This window comes from Colius striatus, chromosome 3 (assembly GCF_028858725.1).
Source record: "Colius striatus isolate bColStr4 chromosome 3, bColStr4.1.hap1, whole genome shotgun sequence".
NCBI classification, from domain to species: domain Eukaryota; kingdom Metazoa; phylum Chordata; class Aves; order Coliiformes; family Coliidae; genus Colius; species Colius striatus.
Window position 1 is genome coordinate 39,082,516 of NC_084761.1, and position 19,940 is coordinate 39,102,455.

The window sequence follows — 19,940 nt, forward strand, 5'->3', positions numbered from 1 at the left end:
GAGAAGCCCAGAACTGGACACAGGACTCCAGATGAGGCCTTACCAGGGCAGAGTAGAGGGGGAGAAGAACCTCCCTCCACCTGCTGGCCACACTCTTCTTGATGCATCCTAGAATGCCATTGGCCTTCTTGGCCACAAGGGTACATTGCCTGCTCATGGTCAGTTTATTATCAATCAGGACTCCCAGGTCTCTCTCTGCAGAGCTGCTCTTCAGCAGGTCAACCCCCAGCATGGGATTGTTCCTTCCCAGATGCTGGACTCTGCACTTGTCCTTGCTCAACCTCATGAGGTTCCTCTCTGCCCAACTCTCAAGCTGGTTGAGATCCCACTGAATGGCCTTCTGGGGAATCAGCCAGTCCTCCCAGTTTGGTGTCATCAGCGAATTTGCTGAGGGTACACTCTGTCCCCTCATCCAGGTTGTTGATGAAGATGTTGAACAAGACTGGCCCCAGAACCGATCCCTGTGGAACTCCACTGGCCACAGGCCTCCAACTCGACTCCGTGCCATTGATCACCACTCTCTGGGCTCTGTCATTCAGCCAGCTCTCGATCCACCTCACTGTCCGCTCATCCAAGCCACACTACCTGAGCTTTCTGATGAAGATGTTATGGGAGACAGTGTCAAAAGCCTTTCTGAAGTTAAGGTAGATGTCATCCACTGCTCTCCCCTCATGTAACCAGGCAGTTATGCACTCATAGAAGGCTATCAGGTTGGACAAACAGGATTTCCCCTTGGTGAAGCCATGTTGACTCCCCCTGATAACCATCTTTTCTTTCATATGTTCAATGATAACATTCAGGATGAGTTGTTCCATCACCTTTCCAGGGATGGAGGTGAGGCTGACTGGCCTGTAGTTTCCTGGATCGTCCTTCCTACCTTTTTTGAAGACTGGATTGACATTGGCCTTTCTGCAGTCCTCAGACATTATGCCTGTCCTCCATGATTGTTCAAAAATGACAGAGAGGCCTAGCGATCACATCAGCCAGCTCCCTCAGCACTCTAGGATGCATCCCATCACGACCCATAGACTTAAGCTTGGCCAACAAGTCTTTAACCTCTTCCACCCAGGGCAAGTCCTCTGCTGTCCTGGCCATCCTGTTATCCTTGCTGGTCTGGGCTTCCCGAGGGCCGGCCTTGGCCATAAAGACTGAAGAAAGAAGGCATTCAGTACTTCGACCTTCTCTGCATCCTTGATCACCAGGGCACCCTCAGCGTTTATCAGTGGGCAGACATTTTCCCTTGTCATCCTTCTGCTGCTCATGTCCTTGAAAAATGCCTTATTACTGTCCTTAACTTCCCTGGCTAAATTTAATTCTCGAAGTGCTCTAGCGTTCCTAGTTGCACCCCTGCATGCCCTGGCAGTGTTCCTATACTCTTCACAAGAAGCCAGCTCCTGTTTCCACCTCTCACAGATGGCTGCTTTCTGCCTGAGATGTCCCAGGAGTTCCTTGCTCATCCACGGAGGCCTCCTACCTGCTTTTCCTCCTTTCTTGCATGTTGGGACACACTGATCGTGGGCTTGGAGGAAGTGGTGCTTGAAGATTGACCAGCTCTCATGGGCACTTCTATCTTCCTTAATTTTTTGTATTTCTAGTGTTTTTCTTTATTATTCTCACTATATTAGAAAGCAAATAGTGAAAAAAAATGTTTCTCCACTAGGGGAACAAGGTATAAAAGACTTGATACATAAGAACAGTAGAAATAAGTAACTAGAATACAGTCACTGCCATGCCATATGTCTTTATAAATTAACATTGATGGAGGAAAAAGGCTAAAATGGAGTTGACAGGGAGAAATAATCATTCTGGGTCTGGAATTATGAGTTTTCTTAAACATAACACAGGGGTAGGTAGGTTTGATAGCAGAAGACTTTCCTTCAAATGTGTGGGATGGGTGAACTCTGACTGCTGGTGTTTCCATAGTTTAATGTCAAGCTTGGGCACATTCTTTTGAATTTGTAGGTGAGATGGAAGAAGTAATGGTGCAAATGTGACAGGCAGCAGAATTAATAACAGGTGTTAAACTGTATTTCAGGAGATACCACTACTCGGAAAGCATACTTCTTCAGCCTCTTCAAGCCTGCATTGTTTTGTAGGATCTTTATTTTATGTTGGGCATGACAATTTGATAGTAAATTTCTTAATCTTGTATTCTTTAGGCAATTTCTCTATGTAGCTATAAGATCTTGTGGGTTTTTTTTAACATGAATTACATACTATTAGGGTTTTGTTTTAATTCTGGTGCAGCTCCTGGAATTGAAATATTTTGTGCTAGTTTCAACATTAATCAAAAGAATAACTTTCAGAAAGAAAACCTAGTACACAGTGTCAGCATAGACACACTAAAGTCTTTGTGAAGATATGCTAATGAATCTCTCCTGTTCTCTTAGTGGTAACACTGCCCAGGAGACTGATGTAGGCCAGGAACTGAAGATGGTCTTTAGCCACAGGTTCCTGACATGTTTTTATGGTAGGTCTAATTAGAGAGGTGGGATGAGCTGGTGAGGCACCATTAATGGCAGGGAGACTTTTTCTATCAGGTTTGAGTTGTATCTCAAGATGAAAGGCTGGTTCCTTTGAAAGGATTGCCAAATTTGCAGTCAGTGTAGCACAAGCAGTTTTTATTGGACTGTTTGCAGCTACAGCATTACAGTGATTGGCAAAAGAGACACCACAGACAGTATTGACTTTGGCTGCTGCAGTAGGAAATTAGTGGTTTAATATAATGAATACCTAAATGTAAGGAAAGATAACCAGTGTAGTTGTCCCAAGGAGGAGTCCTTTATGCTTATCTGTAGAAGTGTTAGTGAGTCATGGCCAGGTTTCTTGTGTAGCTTGTCCTGTGGGCGTAGAGACTGCAGGGTGATAAGCTCTTACCAGCACTTTAGGTGAATGTCCCAAACAAGAGGAGGAGGAAGTGGAGTTGGATCCATCCCTTGGTGTGTGTCAGTCCCTCCTCCCCTGTCCCGGGAATGCCATCCTTCCGGTTTATGGTGCCCATCTTTGGGTTCAGCATTGACATCACTGTCTAATTTCTCATGCTTGACAACCTTCACAGATGAACTGGTTTTCCACTCCTTGATCCAGCATATTGCTCACACAATAGAGTCTTTTATATTTATCTGGATAGCACTTGTCAGTGTGGCATGAATCTTCATCAGGTTTGCTTGTCTTTTGCTGAGTTCATAGATAATCCCCACAATAAGTGCTCTGAAATGGAAGGACTTGTTTCCCCTCAAGTGGACTGGTAGCTACTTTGTGGCATGACTGTCTTTTTTCCTCTGCCCATCCAGTGTCTTGTATCATCAAGCTCTTCTCCCATATTGGAGACACCAATAATAGAATTGTGAGTTTTATTTTTATTTTTTATTAATGCAAATTGAGTATTTACTTAAGGGACCTTGGGAGGAAGTGGAGGTGGTTGCATGTTCTTATGCTTCCCCTTTGCACATCAGAGGACCAGTCTCCCATGGAATAAGCAGCTCCCCCTCTTCCAGAGTCTGGGCTGGGAAGGCCTTAAGACCTTGAGAATTACGGACACAAGAAACATGGTAACAGTACTGGAATAGGGATAAAAGAAACAGGACTGTAGTAATTCAGTTAACAATATGTTTGACAGAATACATTCATAACTCTTTCTACTTGGGGACACAATTTGCTTGCTGTATTATGCCAGTAGAGATAACCCTTAATTTCTTTCCTATCCTGTTTTTGAATCATTTTGTTAAACAAAGGCCTTTGAGTCCTCCTTTGTTACTGAGAACAAATGATGAGATTTTTGGGACTGTAGCTAATTTTGTTATTCACGAATTCTAGAGCCTTTCAAAATTCATCATTCACATTCTGGGCTTCACTGCACAATCATTCATTATGTCAGCAGCTGCCCAGGGAGTCTCACTTCAGTTCATTCAGCCAAATAATAAGCACTGGGACAACTGCTTCTGCATTAAAATAATAATAATAAAATAATAAATAACAGTGCCTTGTATGTGCAGAACAATGTGTCTGTCTTCTGCTTTCTGACACATCCCTGCCTGGAAATCAGTGATCGATTTTGCTCAGCACGTGTTGAAATGACCCTAGGCATTTGGGAAATTATCTCTTTCTGAAGTATGTTTTGGTATAGTCAAACATTAAGTTCTGTCCAATCTCTGGATGTGTTTTAATTCTGTTGTCTTACTTTTAAGACATATTTTTTATGTTCCAGTCATTTGACAGGAGGATTGGCAGTGCTCATCTGCCATGCCTTTGCAGGTGTATGCATTGAGATGTGGAGGTAACATAGCTCAGCAAGTGAAGTGGTTATTTGTGATATGGAAGTGGGATTGCAATTGAATAACCGTCAGTGTGAGTTTATGTTTTTTGATGCAACTATTTTATTTTTTCAAGTGATGAGTACATCTAAGCAGCTAATAATAATGTTAGTGTGATGCTTCATTCTTCCTCCTTAATTAGGATAGGGAATGTAATTTACAAAGTAAAGTGGGATTATTCCTTCCATTTCCTGTGAAAACAGTTTACACTATCTTCCTGCACAGATGTATGCAAATAGAAGTGTCCAATCTGAGTGCTATGTATCAGTGTTTCAGTCACCCCGGGTGTCTTGACTAATCCAAGCTGGCTTTATCCAGATGTCATGTTGTCCCAAACTCTGAAGTAATATACGTTGTCTGTGCCATTGCCTCATTCTTCTGAGTGGAATTTACATACTGATTCAGCTGAGCAAAGGAAAACTGCCTGTGGCTTTTCAGGCACGTATAGCTTTCAGTGCCTCAGCCAGGCTGTGCAGGACGTGGCCACCTTTTGCTGAACTCTTCCCGCCTACACAGAGCGCAACGTGCAACTGAAAACCGCTATTGATTGTGTGGAAGCAGCTCAATCTGTTAGAGGAAGTCGTTTAGATCTTTATGGGGGATGTGCGGAAGAAAATTCACTAGATTTTTTTTTTTTTTTTAAAGTGAGCATGAGGACTATACCAAAGTGAACAGATGTTTGCCAAAGGCTGTCATTAGACAAATGTAAGGCTGGATCTGAAAAATTTCAGTAAAGATTTTCTGTCTAAGCACAAATACAAGGTCTGGACAAAAGTTTCTCTTCCCACCAAGCTGCCCTCACTCCTTTTCCTAAATGCAGTGGATAACAAAATAGAAAGGGAGGAGAAAAGCATTTACATTGTGTTTGTGTCTGTTGTTCTTTTTAGCAAAGTGCAAAGAGGTTGCATTTTCAAATTACATAATTTGTTTTTAAATATTAGGCCAGCAACAGGAGCCTCTTGTTAATCTGCCATCTCCTGTGTGACTTGCAGACTGGGGCATTGCCTTTCCAACCCAAGCTGAGCTTTGATCTGCACAGTCTCCACCATTTGTTATGTGACCATGCTGTGGCCACTTCATTTTTATGGTCAAGCCCTTCCTTAGGCTGTTTCTTTTTTGGTTTTCGTATTTTTTTGAGCCGAAGGAAATGTCCTCAACTGTTGCATCTTTGGAGGAGAGACTGTTTTCCTTTCTCTGTGAAGAGCTGCTAGCCCACGGGAACTCCCTCTTAGCTGGGCATCCCATGGCAACACAACTGCCAGTTATTTACATGAATGTTTTGTTGTTTTTTTGGAAGGGAGGGGCGGGGTGGTGGTGCTGGTGGAGGTCTGTTCTTCATAAGCTCTTGTGCAACTCTAAACCCAGACAAAAGGCTTGTCCCAGGCAGCCTCATGAGCTACATTCCTATATTGTCACATAGCAAAGAGCCTTCTCCTCCCTCCTTCCATACCCCCCGTACCCCTTAATTTGGCTTCCAGCCCTTATTCCTTCAATTTCAACACCTTCCTACTTAAACCTCTGTGAAGGAGGTTCTCAGCCTATGTCTTCACATAGCTGAAGCATCTCAAGAAGGTTGGATTTTGATGACTTTTAGGTGGCCCAGGCCCCAGCCTCCATGTCTTGGTTACTGGTAAATTAGCTGTTACTCACTGCCTGCATTCTTCACCTCTTACTCATTTGTCTGCACAATCTTTACTTCTGAGTGTTTTTCTGAAGCTCTCTTTGAGTTTGTACCTTCATTGTGGAGCTTGTGGGTGAGGTGGGAGAAGCCCATTTTTTCCCCTGGAACCCACCTGGAAGAGAGTTGGAGGGATATTGTCCTCTTGGGTCAAGTCAACGCTGGGCTTCACCACTGGAGGTAGGCAAAGGGCCCTTCCAGGAGTTTGTCTTTCAGGCAGTTTTTGTGAACCTACTTAAAAATCCCTCTTGTCTTCCCCAGGACACACAAGGCACATAGCAAAATGAGACAGGCTGCAGTCTGCATGGTCAAAGCTAAATGTGTCTTGCACTAGAGCTAGATATGCTCAATTGAAAAAAAAAAGGCAATAGATTCTGACATTCTGATGGGGAAAAGTTCCTCAACGTTCCCCACTCTTGTTAGGTTCCCCCCACCTCCCCCTCATGTTTTGGGTATGAATGTCCTAGAAAACTGAAGTGATGCCTATCTAAGCCATAGCTTTCCAGACCTTGCCAAGCACTAGGTTCAGCACTGTATTGAGCACTGTTATTGACTTGGCAGAGCCTTGTGCATATGCTGTCTGCAGGGCCATAAGGATGTTTGTATACTGATGTGCTCAATTCACTTTTTCAGAACTGGGAGTGCAGGCTGGGCGTACAGAGCAAGGCCTGATCCCCTTCATCTGTGTTACTCAGTTTAACTGCTGCGGCCCTCTTTGCAAAATCAAACACAAGTCTGAGAAAAAACATAATTATATCTTTATGCAGTAGCTACACAAGTTTTGTAAAGGCTGTGAAGACATACATAATTTCGTGTGGCCTGTCCGGCACACTCCTTGGGTTCCCCTGACTACATTGAATCATTCCCTTCTGACTATAAAAGGAGCCTGGTGAGTATTTGCCATATATATATGGCAAAGTATCAGGTTGCAGCATCTTTCTCATCAATTAAACTTATTATGGGTATGGGAGCAAATAGGTGTCTGCCAGTCTCATTGCTAGAATGAACATGCCATAGCATGCCAGAAATACACTCTTTAAAGATACGTAAGAATGACTGTTAAAATCCATACCTCCACAGCACACAGGCTGTCCTTTGAAATTCAGCAAGCTGAGAGCTGCCAGAGAAATGGTTGAGCATGAGGAGCAGGGACAAGGAGTGGTCAGTAGCACGTCCCCTAGTTTCCAGTGCTCTGGCATCCTTGTTCCCTGACAAAGGCAGCAGCTGTTGCTGCTGTGCACAGATGTGGCAAAGTCCTCTAGGTAGGGAAGACCTGCCACTTTGTCTTAGCAGCAGCTGCTCTTAAATTGTTACTTTTCCTCTGCTATTTCCCCCAGCTCTGAATCTCACTGATAACCTCCTCATATGGTGTCTGCCTCTTCCAGCCATCTCTGTGTACTTCTTGCTTGTCAGAGAGGCATTTCTATTTTCTTCTTTCAAGAGTTGAGAGCCGAGGGCCTTGCTGTTATATTTAAGAGCCTCTCTGTTGTGTTTATATGCAGTTTAATTTGTCTTCAGTGTGCTGGGTGACCCGTGAAGCCGGATGTTCACCTCCCTTCCCTTGCCCAGCTCTGAGCTGTCTCCAGGTCTCTTGTGTCTCATACGTTTTAATTATTTTGGGGCATCAGTTTTCACGTGAGTGGTGAAAAAATTCCTTTTAATTCTGTGTTTTGCATTTTACTTAACAAAGTCAATATTTTTCCCTGTTACGTGCATTGGATCTAGATACCAGAGGAGTTAAAAGGTGCCAGATTGACTTCTTGAGCTTTCCAATTTGGTCTTCTGGCCTCTGATCCTTTTTGGTTTCCTGCTTCTACTTTTACATTGGATTTCTGTGTGCCTTCTGTGACTCAGCTGTCACTAAGAAACCTCTCCATGGAGTAGATGTGGATATAGTTTTCCTGTATGTCTGCTTCTTGGCTATTAGGAAGCCCCTTTTCCTAGCACAACTAGTGGTCTTTGCCAACTTGTTTTATCCAAGTAGGACAGACATACCTCCGTTAGTGTCTTTGTTAATCAAGAGTCTTGGCTAAAATTCTGTTTTGATAGAGGTAAGCACCTCCTATATCATGATCCTGAAGCTACTTGTCAGGAACTGTGCTTGCAGGTGGTGAAACCCAGCTTTTTAAGGGTCTACACCTTTGTTGTGTTCCCATTCATCCTTCTCCTGATGTTATGCTTACAGGTGGATTTTTTTCTTTTTTTCTTTTTTTTTTTTTTTAATAAAAAGTTACTTTCCTAAGAAAAAGCCCTTATTTTTAAAATTTTTAAGTGACATGTTTGGGGAAGAAAAATCGTTTCACATTTTCAAAAATATCTTCATAGTCTTGTATTGTTACAGCTTCACAAAATACTTAAATGTGAATAATCATGTTTCTGTAATTAAGAAGAAAAGGAGTCATTATGAATAGATTTTAAAAATGAAAAGAAAAAGCAAGTTTGCCTTTTTGCATCCTGTAGCACTTGCATCTAGGGTTATTGGACTCCTACACATGTTTGAGAGCTCATCATCCTCAGAGATGTCTGAAGGATTAGCCTCCTCCATTAACTGTCAGCTATTTGAGGTAAGCACTTTTGTTTTCTTTTAAACAAAGGACAAAACTGAATTGAAACCTTGTTCAGGCTGCTTTTTTCTCACACCAGAGTGGAGCAGCTTTGGCCATAAATCACCGAGAATGCATTTTAGTTCAACTCCTTGTCTCAGGTTTTCCCTAACAGAATGGAGGTTTTAATTTTGTATTTGGCCTGGTTTGACCACGTTCCTCTTGCTGTTTGTTGTTCATCACCAGTCATCTCAGGATGGGGCCACCCTTTGCTGAGCCCTGGTTCCTTAGACTGCTTGCTTTCCTCTTAACCTACTGGTTTGAGCTGTTCCATACAGTTGTTCCTGAAACTGTACATGATCTCTGCGAGCTGTGGGGTACCATGGAAAGGTGCTGTATATGCATTCGGTAGGACTGAAACCATTTCTGAAAATGTTCTATGCACATCTGGTCGAATGAGAAAATACACCTGCAGTGGTGGTCTCAAACCAGGATAGTGAGAGAGGAAGTAGAAATTACATGTTTAGATTCCAAAGAAGCAAAACCACCCCATGCTAACAGTCTAAGGCACTTAATATCCTTCCATTTAACCTGCAGACCTGTGTGACCACATCTATTTAATCCACCTGCATCCAGGGACAGATGTACTGTCAGAGACTTTATGAACTTTAGCTTTTCAATTAGCCTTGTATCTTGCCCTGATGAGATGCTGGTGACATCCCCTCTCCTGGCAGCTGCAGGCTGCAGGCCTTTTTGATGTCTCCCACCTGGAGGAGAAACTGCTGTCCCCTCCCACATGTGTGCCATCACCTCCCTCCTGCCATATTGTCTGATAGTGTATGTGTGATTTTTCCCTGTGACATCAGTTAAATCAATTTAATGTGGGTGGAGGGCTCGATCAGATCTTCATGAGCCCCTGGTTTTTCATCAACAGTATTTAGAATAATATGACAATAAGGAGAGCTGCAAGAGCCAGGAAAACCAAGCAGGCAGCTGGGTCAGGATGTGTCAGGCTGTGCACAGCTAGTATGTAGGTCACACACCCTGACTATCAAGAACCAAAATTGTTCTGTGTCCTGACTTTTAGTGGTGTATTTTGGTAAGAGGGGTAGTTGCTCCAAATGCTTCCTCTTAGCCTACATTCTTAATGAAGGCTGTGTCTGGAATCACCGTCAAGCTGCTTTTACTGCTGATTTCAGTGTTAAGAGAGAATGAGATAATTTTTCAAACCCTGTGCATCATCACCAATGTATCTTTAGTGTTACTAGGCAAGGTGTATTTTTAGTTGTGATAAGCTTTCTACATGCAAACAAAGCAAGCAGCATTTTTTTCCCTTTCAGTTGTAAGAGTCTTTTTATTTGCGTGACTTTGTGCATGTCAGGAAAAAAATTCACATTTCTTCTCCTTATGACACTTATTGTGGAAAGGGCATGAATTCACAGGCTAGCTTAATGCAGATGTCAAAAACTACTGTGACGATAAAGCTGCTCACAAAAGAACAATATACAAGGTCTTCAGGAAAGCAGGAGAACCCAAGCAGCAATATTTTGGAAAGGAAACCACCTTCTGCACAGCATGAAATTCCTCAGTATAACTATTCTTTGCAAGTTCTTGCAGGTTGTGGCTGTGTTTAGTATCATATTGTCTTCATCTTGCAGGCTCATGAAACTGGAGTTTATCAGAATCAAGTGATGTGAAAGTGTTTGCATATTCATAAATTAGTCTTTTAAGGCTTCCCAGTGGGACTCTTCACTATGCTTAGTCTGTTTGTCCACTCAAATCCCCTGCTACAGTGTTTTAAAACTTGAAATCATAACTACATCTGAATTTCACCATGAAATAAAATATTCTAAGTGAGGACATGTGTTAGCAATCAACAAAAGCTCTTTCAAATAAAGCCTTATGCTGCAGAATGGGAGGCTGTTTCCTAGGAAGTATTGACAGACCCTTGAACAGTTGGAGCCTGGGGCACTAAAATCCATCAGTAAGTTAACACATAACAGGTTTTGGAGGTGCTCAGCGCTTCTCAGTGATGGACCAAATTATTTTGGTATCAGCTGAAACTGGCTGAGCTTTGTTAGTAAATTGGCGTAAATTGTGTCATGGGGAAGGAGCAGAGGTAAAAAGCAAGAAGAATCATCTGCTTAAATTGTGTATCTGGAGCTATCACAGCGTTTTCACAGTTTCTTCATGCCCTTGAGTGCTGGTGTTTTTTGCCTGGCACCAGTTTTTCCATGTAGAAATGGGAGTTTTTTGAATTGTTCTTCTTATCTCACCCCTTCTCATTTTCATGATGAAAAATCATATTTTTAAAATTTTATTGCTGGATAGCTGAAGTTGCCAACTGGGAATGAACTTTTCAGAAGCAAATGGATCAAAGTTAGGTGTCATGGTCACACTTATTAAAAGTCCAACTGGGCACTTTTTAAAAGAGGTTTAGTTTTTAAAGGGCAAGTATAGAATCATAGAATGGTAGGGTTTGGAAGGGACCTTTAGAGATCATCTAGTCCAACCGTCCTGCTGAAGCAGGTCCACCTAGATCAGATCATACAAAAAATTCTAATGGCTAATCTTTTGGCAAATTGCTTTGCAGGCTAAAAATAGTGGTTGTTTTTGAATCAAGCAATTAGATGATTAAGGATACTTGTTATTCTAGAGAGAAGTATAAAAATTTTAAGATGTGGTGCATTACAATACTAGGGGAAAGGCCTGGAAAAAGTGCTTCATGTAACATAACATAAAGCAGTGCAGAATAGAGGAGATGGAAACAAAGGCATGAGAGTGTCTTCAGAAAAGTGATGTAATTGGCTGAGGTTAGAAAAGGAGGAGCACCTCATCTGTTCTTCTTGAGGGCAGAAGGAGACTTGTAAAACTAGCAGGTAAAATTCTCATTTAATATTTTTAATATTTAATAGGAATTCTGTGATTTGTAAAGCTTCAGAGAATGTCTTTTAAAAAATATATATATTTTTATTAAATTGAAATTACTTCTACTTCTGAGCCACTATGAAGTTCCTTAATTCATTTGGCATGTCTTGGCCAATACAATAGTGCAATAATAAGAGAGACCTTTGACCCTGGTGTGCACACATAATACTCTACTGTGGAGCTGCCTGCATTTCCTAGCAGTACTCTTATGGTCTTCTCCTTTAAAGCAATGCAATTTAGCTTTGCAGGCCCTGTCATCCAGCAGTAATTTTCTGGCACTGCAGGATACCAATCCCCATTTTGCAACTCAGATGCATTTTAACACTGTTAGCATGCATCATTGTTTGGGGATTTATGTAGATGAGCGATCTGTAAGCTGGATTTCTGTAGACTTAAGTTCTGTGTCTTTTTTCAAACATTCAGTACTATTTTTACAGTTGTTACTTTATTTTGGTCCTTGTCTGATTTTTTTTTTTTGACAGATTCGAAAATAGGCAAAAGCAGAAGAAATAGCATCTTCTGACATCTCCCTATTTTTAAATAGGGTAGTTCTTGTATAAACAGCAAGACTTGTGTGGAATCATTTAATAGAGTTTACCTGAGACCACAAAGTTTTATTTCTTTACCTATTGATGACCAAATTAGGTTTGGTTTCATGTTTAACTTAGTAAGACAGAGGGAGATGGTTGGAGACAACACAAAGAGAACACAAGAACAGTTGCAATTTGAAAAAAAAAAAAAAGTGTGTAAATAAGAGGACTTAAATAAAGAGAACAAGATCAAAACAGAAAGTGGGAGAATAAAGGGCAACAGCAATATCTTCTGTCCCATGGATATTGTAAAATAGGTTATGTAAATAATAGATACCTAAAAAACCTTTTCTTAAAAAATAAGTCAAGAACTTTTGATCCCTACAAAATTAATCCTTTTAAGTTTTCAGTGTAAACAGACCAAGTCCCACATGTGTGCATGCTTCTCAGTTTCTCCTCCTGCAGGTAAAATGGATGTTTTATCCATGTTGAAGGCCCATGTTCCCAAGCTGGCTTGTGAAGTTATGTGTTTGCACAGCTGCTCCACCTGCAGCAAATCATCTCTTCCAGAAGATGCCTGTAGAGATTTGTGAGCATCCGTGCAAGGCTCTCTATATGTCTCTTCCCACCCTGTTCTCTCCCTCTGCAGTGGCAGTGATGCTGGATCCCAGAATCCCCTCTCGTGTGCTGAGGAACACAGCTAGGTGTTGTGGCCTAGAAAGCAAAGGAGAAAACTACTTCTAGTGCAGATTTCCCCAAGAAGCTCTACTGAGTATGGCAGAGTGGTCCATGCAACTGTATGTCCGTAAACTGACCTTCACCTTTTCTTTGGAATAGAGCTGTTACACCTTGGTATGGATGAAGCCCTAGTTTCTCTTTTAATGCTCTGAAGAACTGATGGTCGGTGACAGTGAGCATAGGTAAAGGAATGCCTCCTCAAGTACCTTTTTTTTCCCCCCTTTGACTATTTTAGGCTATGTTGTGTTTCCTCACCTCAAAGCTTTTGTTTTTTGTTTTCCTTAAAATCATGATGGGCTAGAAGCAAGCAGCAGTTCCTGGCAGCATGGGGTCTACAAGTTGTGTAGCATCACCAACTGTTCTGCTTTTATAAAGATAATGTTGGTGTGGAGTCAGAGCTGAAAGCTGTAATGCTTGGCAGGGGTGGAGGTGAAGAAAAGCAGGGGTGTGCTGGGAGAGGAGGCACCTACAGCAGGAAGGGCAGTCACTACCTGGCTCAGAGGATTTTCATTAGGCAAAGATAGGATCAAAGGAAGAGCTCTTTGGGCAAGTTGTGTTTTTTCATTTTTTTAATGCAAAATGTATCACCTGAAATAAATTTCGGTTGTAGGAATCAAATGGTAATTTTAATGATGCAGCAAAACATAATGATGAAATACAGTTCATCAGGGGGTTTGTTTCATCATAGTGTATACCTTTAAATCACAGACTTCAGTGGGTAGAAACTGTAGCATCTGTCTATGCAGGGCATTTATTTGACATGGTTGGATAGACTATTGAATTCCTATTCCCCGCCTTTAGCTTAGCTGTGTACTGTATGTTCTCCACAATACCTCAAGCTGAAAATTGATCTCCAGTCAATATCGTGTGATGATTCAGACCGCTCCCATAATCAATGCTGCTCATGGAATGAAATTCGTCATCATGGGAGGTCTGATTATTGTCTCCTCCAGGACCGACCCAACTGAAAAGGCTATCAAACTGTCTGAATTTGGACACTTGGGACAATTGCCATTAGCAATTATCTGTGCTCCCAGAAAGCGCTAAATTGAGCAGAGATAAGTACTAGTGTTTATTGATTGCTTTTTAACAACAACAAAAAAATTTTTTTTCATTCTTTCCTTCACTCCTCCTTACCAGGTAGGACAGAGGCAGCTTTAGCTACTTGCTCTGGGAGTTGAGATAGCATTGCTGCAGCAAAGATGAGTCTTTTCTGACTCCATGTCAAATTGTCTGCAGATCCCACTGGAAGATTTCAAGGCTGCATTTAAGGAATGACTATTTGTCAAAAATGGCACGTAAAACAACCTCATGGCCCTCTCACCTATGTTCTGTGGTCAAGGTAAAACAGAAAAGTGCCACAGACGCGGCTTAGCACTTACCAGTTTGTATCAGCCTCAATACACAAGTTCTTGATCTACGAGGAGCTTTGTTGTTGTGGTTTTGCCCAGCCAGCAATGAAGCACCACAACAGTCTCACCCCCACTCTTGTTAGGACGATGGAGGCCCCAGCGACATGGGAGGGAAAGAGATAACCAAGGATCGAGACAAGGGCAGGGAGGGCTCACTGCCGATTACGATTCTGGGCAAAACAGACCCCAGTACTCGACTTAGAGAGGAAAGTAGGGAAAGTTTATTCTGCTACCTACAAGAAACAGAACAGAACAAAAAGCAAAAAGAGAGGAAGATGATGAGAAAATTACAACCAGCACTTTAGGATCTCCCTCCCCCATCCCTCCTTTCTTCCCAGGATCAGCTCACTGCTACCAACAGCTCAGGGCAGGTGGGGTAGGGAACGTGGGATGTGGTCAGTCTCTCAAGATGATCTCTGCCACTTCTTAGAGGAGGATGACTACTCGCATTCTTCCCCTGCTCGGATACAGAGTCCCTCCCACGGGAAGCAGTCCTTAATGAATATCTCTGGCATGGGTTCTTCCCCACAGTTGCAGCTTTTGCAGATACAGGGTCTCTCCCATGGGACATGGCCTCTTCTGGGCATAGTTTTAATGAACTTCTTTGGCGTGGGTTCTTCCCCACAGTTAGAGCTTCTATAAATATGGGGTCTCTCACATGGGACATGGCCTCTTCTGGCCATGGTCACTGCCCCTGATGAGGGATCTCTAACAAAATGAGTCACTGCCCCTGATATTGGGAAACCCTGTTTCCTCCTACAGGCCCGTATGCCACTGATTGATACTAAAGTGTATATAAAATAGCAGTAATGAATGAAATGCAAGTATCATAACTGTATTTACTTCACAGAATATTTTTAGAGTTAGCATGGATCAGGAGATGTCAGGTTTTAATCACAGGAAACCAAAGTAAAGCTCCTTGTTGAAACTACTCTGTCATGCACTGTTGCCTGCCTACCCAAAATGCTTTGTGCAGTAACAGTGCATGGTCCAGGCTTGCTAGTGGCACAGATTCTCTCCCCAGCAGTAACTCTTTTTTGCCTCGGACCTGAAGACTGAAATCTTAATTCACTGCAAAGCCCTCATCAATGGGTGTGGACTTGGCTTCAGGTCCATTTTTTGGAGTGTGGGAGAAACTTTAAAGGCATTTAAGCCAAAGTTTCTCTGCCAAGGGTGTTGTGCCTGTTTCTCACCAGATAACCTCTAGTCTTAATACAGGTAAAGCTTTGTGGGCAGGCTCTGCCCTTGCTTAATGCTATGCATTGTTCCCATTGGCTTCAAAAGGAAGATGCACTTGGACTGGGACTCACAAAGGCCCTTAGGACCCTAAGTCCCATTCATTTCTTGATTTCAGTGAGACTTAGAGTACTAAATCCCTTTGTGAATCTAAGGCATAATGCTCTACCATCTAGGCACAAGCATTAACAAAAGTTCTCTCTTTATCCTCTTAGCATGGTAAGCCTGGAAACTGGAACTCCTTATTATCTTTCCTGTGTTCCTGAAATAGGCTGAAAATATGTGTAGCTGTTTAAATATGGAAGTTATCTTCTTACTTGAGTCTGGGTTATCTCTTTTCCAGAACTATGAAAACAAACAAGTCTGAATGACCAAGGTCCTTTTGGGGCTGAAATTCTGCAGGTGTTAGGGTGGAGAATGGGTAACCTCAGTGAAAGGAGAGGAATATGTCATTGCTTTCTGTCTGTCTCCCTTCCTCCTAGCTTGGTCCCTTGGGAAGTACATGAAAGTCATCCATATGACAAACCTTTGCATACTGGTAATGACAGTTCAGAGGACCCCTGTGTCATAGTATCCACAAGAATTTGATCCATAAAGCCTGTGTGAAGCCAAGTACTCATTGGTGGGGTCATAAAAATGAAATCCTCACCTTCCTAATAACCTCTCACTGTCATTCTTTCAACACCAAATGAGTTTTTGCATGTGTGTGTTCATTTCCAAATCTATTGATGATGGACCCCGTGCTCAGCTGATACAAATTGGCTTAGTGCCACTGAAATCAGGTCAGTTGCCGGGTTGATTTATCTCATCTGAGGAGCTGATACAGGCTCTCTGTGTTTTCTGGTGTTAAACGCTTTTCCCTCCATAGCTGTCTGTTCAAGAGCAATGTGAGTCTAGAAAGGATTGTGAATAAAAGAAAGAGCTTATGCTGCATTATGTCAAAAGTAAATTACGTATAGGCTTACAGAGGATCTAATGATTAGAAGTTGGCGTATATTTTTTATATATTAGGAATCCTTATCCCACTAATGAGTTGACTCTTAGCATCTGTGATAAATAGCTTTCATTGTCAGAAAAGCAAAATGATGAGATGTTTTGTCTTTGCTATGATGATCCTAAGAAATGAGGAATGTCTAGTTCTGAAAAATCCTTTCACCAAAGTAAATAAAACATCCCATCGATCTACATTTACTGCAGGGAACTGCTACAGAGGTGTCACTCGAATCTTACCATTTACAAGAACACATCTTTGCAGCAGGTAAGGCTTTAGCTTAACTGATTTTTTGTCGATTTTCAAATCCAGAAAATACAGGGACTCACCATCTTCCACTGTTTCAGAGGTGAATGGTGTAGTAATAGTTGTGAAGTTGATGGGAACAGAGAATGTAGCATAGTCTTGTATTTAGGGACTAGGGGTAATGCTGCTGGATGAGCTTCTCCAGGGAGCAGCAAAACGTTGAGTGGGTTTCTTCTTCTGTTGTGGATCACTGATTTTAATGGCTAGTCCCACAGTTCTCTCTGCAAACAGCGCCATTCCTGCTTTTTGTAGTTTTGCTAAAAAGGAGTGAGTCCCAAGTACTACATGGAGTTCTGTAGCTGGAGCACTGTTATCGGAAGGTTCCACATCCCTTAAGGGATATGCATTCTTCATGCTTGGTATCTGTCTGATTACCTGAGAGAGGCTCAGAGTACAGCTCCAAAATGCTGGGTTATTTGCCATTAATTATCCCAAATTACGAACTCTCAACAGCAAAGAGCTGCGTTCCAGGATGATGCATGAAGTACCTAACCACAGCATTTCACAGTGCTGGCTCAGACATCAGAGAGGGGAGGGCTGGCCTTGTGGTGTGCTCCTGACTGCAATTCAGGTGACCTGTGCTTCCTTGCCATTGATTTTTCATCTGATCACACACAGGGCATGTAACCTCCTTCTGCCTCGGCTGGCCATCTGCACCACAGGGACAGTGCTGCTGCCTCTTTCATAGTCTTTGTCCTCAGAAGTATTGAATATATATAGTTCAGGGCAGAAGGGGTTTTACTGTATGGGTGTGTAGTACTTAGCAGGTGGGAGCTTAGGACTCCACTGGGAGATTTCTGGGTACTATGGTAGCAGTAAAATAATGAATGATATCTTGCATGCTGCTTGCCTCCCACTTTATGACCATTGCCATCCCTGACCCTTTTTTGGCCTGTAAAGCTACCATAGTGACTTAGGTTTCCCATGGCCATTAGTCTGTGCAATGATCGACAAGTGATATGTAGCTTATGCAACCGATGAACATTTTGCATTTTTATTCCATTACCAGTTGCAGGTACCTTGATTTTGGAACAGTCCCACTCGGTAAACTCTTTATTTGCTGAAGCTGTATTCAAAATCCAATGGAGTAGCCAAAAAAACTGAAAGAAGATAACACACCCTTGAGAAGTTGAAGGTGTTATTCCATGATCAAGAATCATTGATAAAACTTCTGCAAAGTTGATCGCATCCTGACTTGAAAGGATATACTGGAACAACACCTTAAAATGCTTGCTTGAAAATCTATAATTAGATTTGCTGAGGAATGTTTATAGAATATATTAGACTGAGTAGTTCTTAATTTTTTTTTTAAAGCAAATTTATCTGGTTCTCAGAATTACTTTCTGTAGAAGTGTCAATTGTCATGACAGGTGGGGCTCTGGTGACTCTCAGGAATGTATAATTTTAAAAGTGGTTATATATTCATTAAATTATTAATTAATTAAGCAGAGCTCCATCACCTGATGGAGTAGCTAAAATATACATTTGCTTTATCATAAGTTGGCATTAAAAAGAATGTATATATTCTCTGTGGCCAAAGGCATTTCTGCATGTAGTGGAGACAATGTGCCACCTCATTGACTCTTTTGGTGGCTATTTCAGCTCTTCTTTTCATGGTGGTTAGGCAGGAGCATGGTGAGGTATGGCCAAGTATTACTGGGGACATCAGAGACTTTTCACTCAGGACTGGGGGAATGATCACAGCCTCCTCTGAGAGACAAAGAAAAATTTTATCTTTGATGTTCTGTGATTTTCTTGAGTAGCAGGTTTTCTTAAAACAAGGAGCTCAATTAAATTTGTTTAGTCACAGGGCCTAAAAGATGAAGCTTTTCTTTCCCAAATTAACATAGAAGGAAAAGAAAAACAAGATGCCTTATACATGTATGTGTTTGAATTTCACTGGCAACTTCTCCAACTGTTCATTGCTAAAATGTGTGCTTGTCAGGGATGGATAGCAGGGTTGTAAACCTGTGTTGTTCTGCAAACATCAAGCAAATCTGGCACACATGTATGTGTGTTTGTGTGTCCCCATTTTCAGTTACAACTGATTTTTAACCTCTTGGAAATACTTAGAAAATTCACATTGTGTGCCTGTAAAAGAGTCCCTTTAAAAACCAGCCGTGATGTGTGCATATTCAGTTTGCAGATTGTGTGCTGAGATGGGCAAAGGCACTGGATGTAGCTCTACACTGGAAAGCCTGCATTCTTGTTGCATCCTTACTGATACTCTTCACCTTAGGCTGGCTTGTTGTGAAGAGCCTTTGCGTGGTCAGGCATCGTGTGTCATGCTTGAAGCCACTGTTCCTTCAAATACCTGAATGCTGTCTGAAGTGCAGCCTCATGGCAATGCATCCCACCAGCTGCATTGAGAAGGCTCCTTTATCAAGGTCCCACTTGTTTTATGGTGTTTCTCTTCTCCTTGGGCAAGGAGGAGAAATATCCAGACCAAATCTGTTGGAAATCCTGTAGGAAAAAGAGTAGAGAGTGCTTGGTGAAAAGTTACTTGGGATATTCTGCTGTAGTGGATCAGCGTCATGGTGCTCATGTCAGTTCTTACTCTATCTTCTTTTTATTAAGATCTGAATAAGAAAGCTGGCATTAGGTGGTTGTAAGATATTACCGTGCAGTTTATTTCTTCTAATCTACTAGAGGGTAACCTTGCCTGATGCAATACAACATGCCATCAGATTGTCAGAGTAGAGTTGTGCCAAAAAAAAAAAAAAAAAAAAGGAAAAAACCCCAACCTCTTCACTTTATTCTGGCCTTAAATGTGGCAAGACAGCAAAGCAGTACAATGTAAACCTTTAGGCAGTCTGTGCCTTTATTGCAGCCCTTGAAAATAATCAAGCAAACAAATTTAATTTGGAGTGAATGGTGAAATGCTGTGTTTCTCTTTAGCAAGCTCTCTGTAGCATTCAGACGTGTGAAATGACTGATGGAAGGAAGGTTTGTGTGTAGTCAAAGGGCCATCCTTTATCCTAAAAGTGACCTGATTGGCTAATTATTTTTCTTTTCCTCTAACCAGTTGTTGTTATTAATAGCAGCTTCATATAGCCTGGAAGGGTTGAAAGTTTATCTGTTTTTGCATTACTTGCTTTGCATTTCACCTTGGTACTTCAAAGATTTGCTGCTTGTGGCTTTGTTTCTTGCCTCTCTCTTTTTTCCCCCAAAGCAAACAAAACCTCCTAAGCTAAGCCATCTTGTCAAGGGTATGAAAATCTCTGGGGTAAGTTGCAGAATTGTTAATAGAGTATCTAAAACTTCT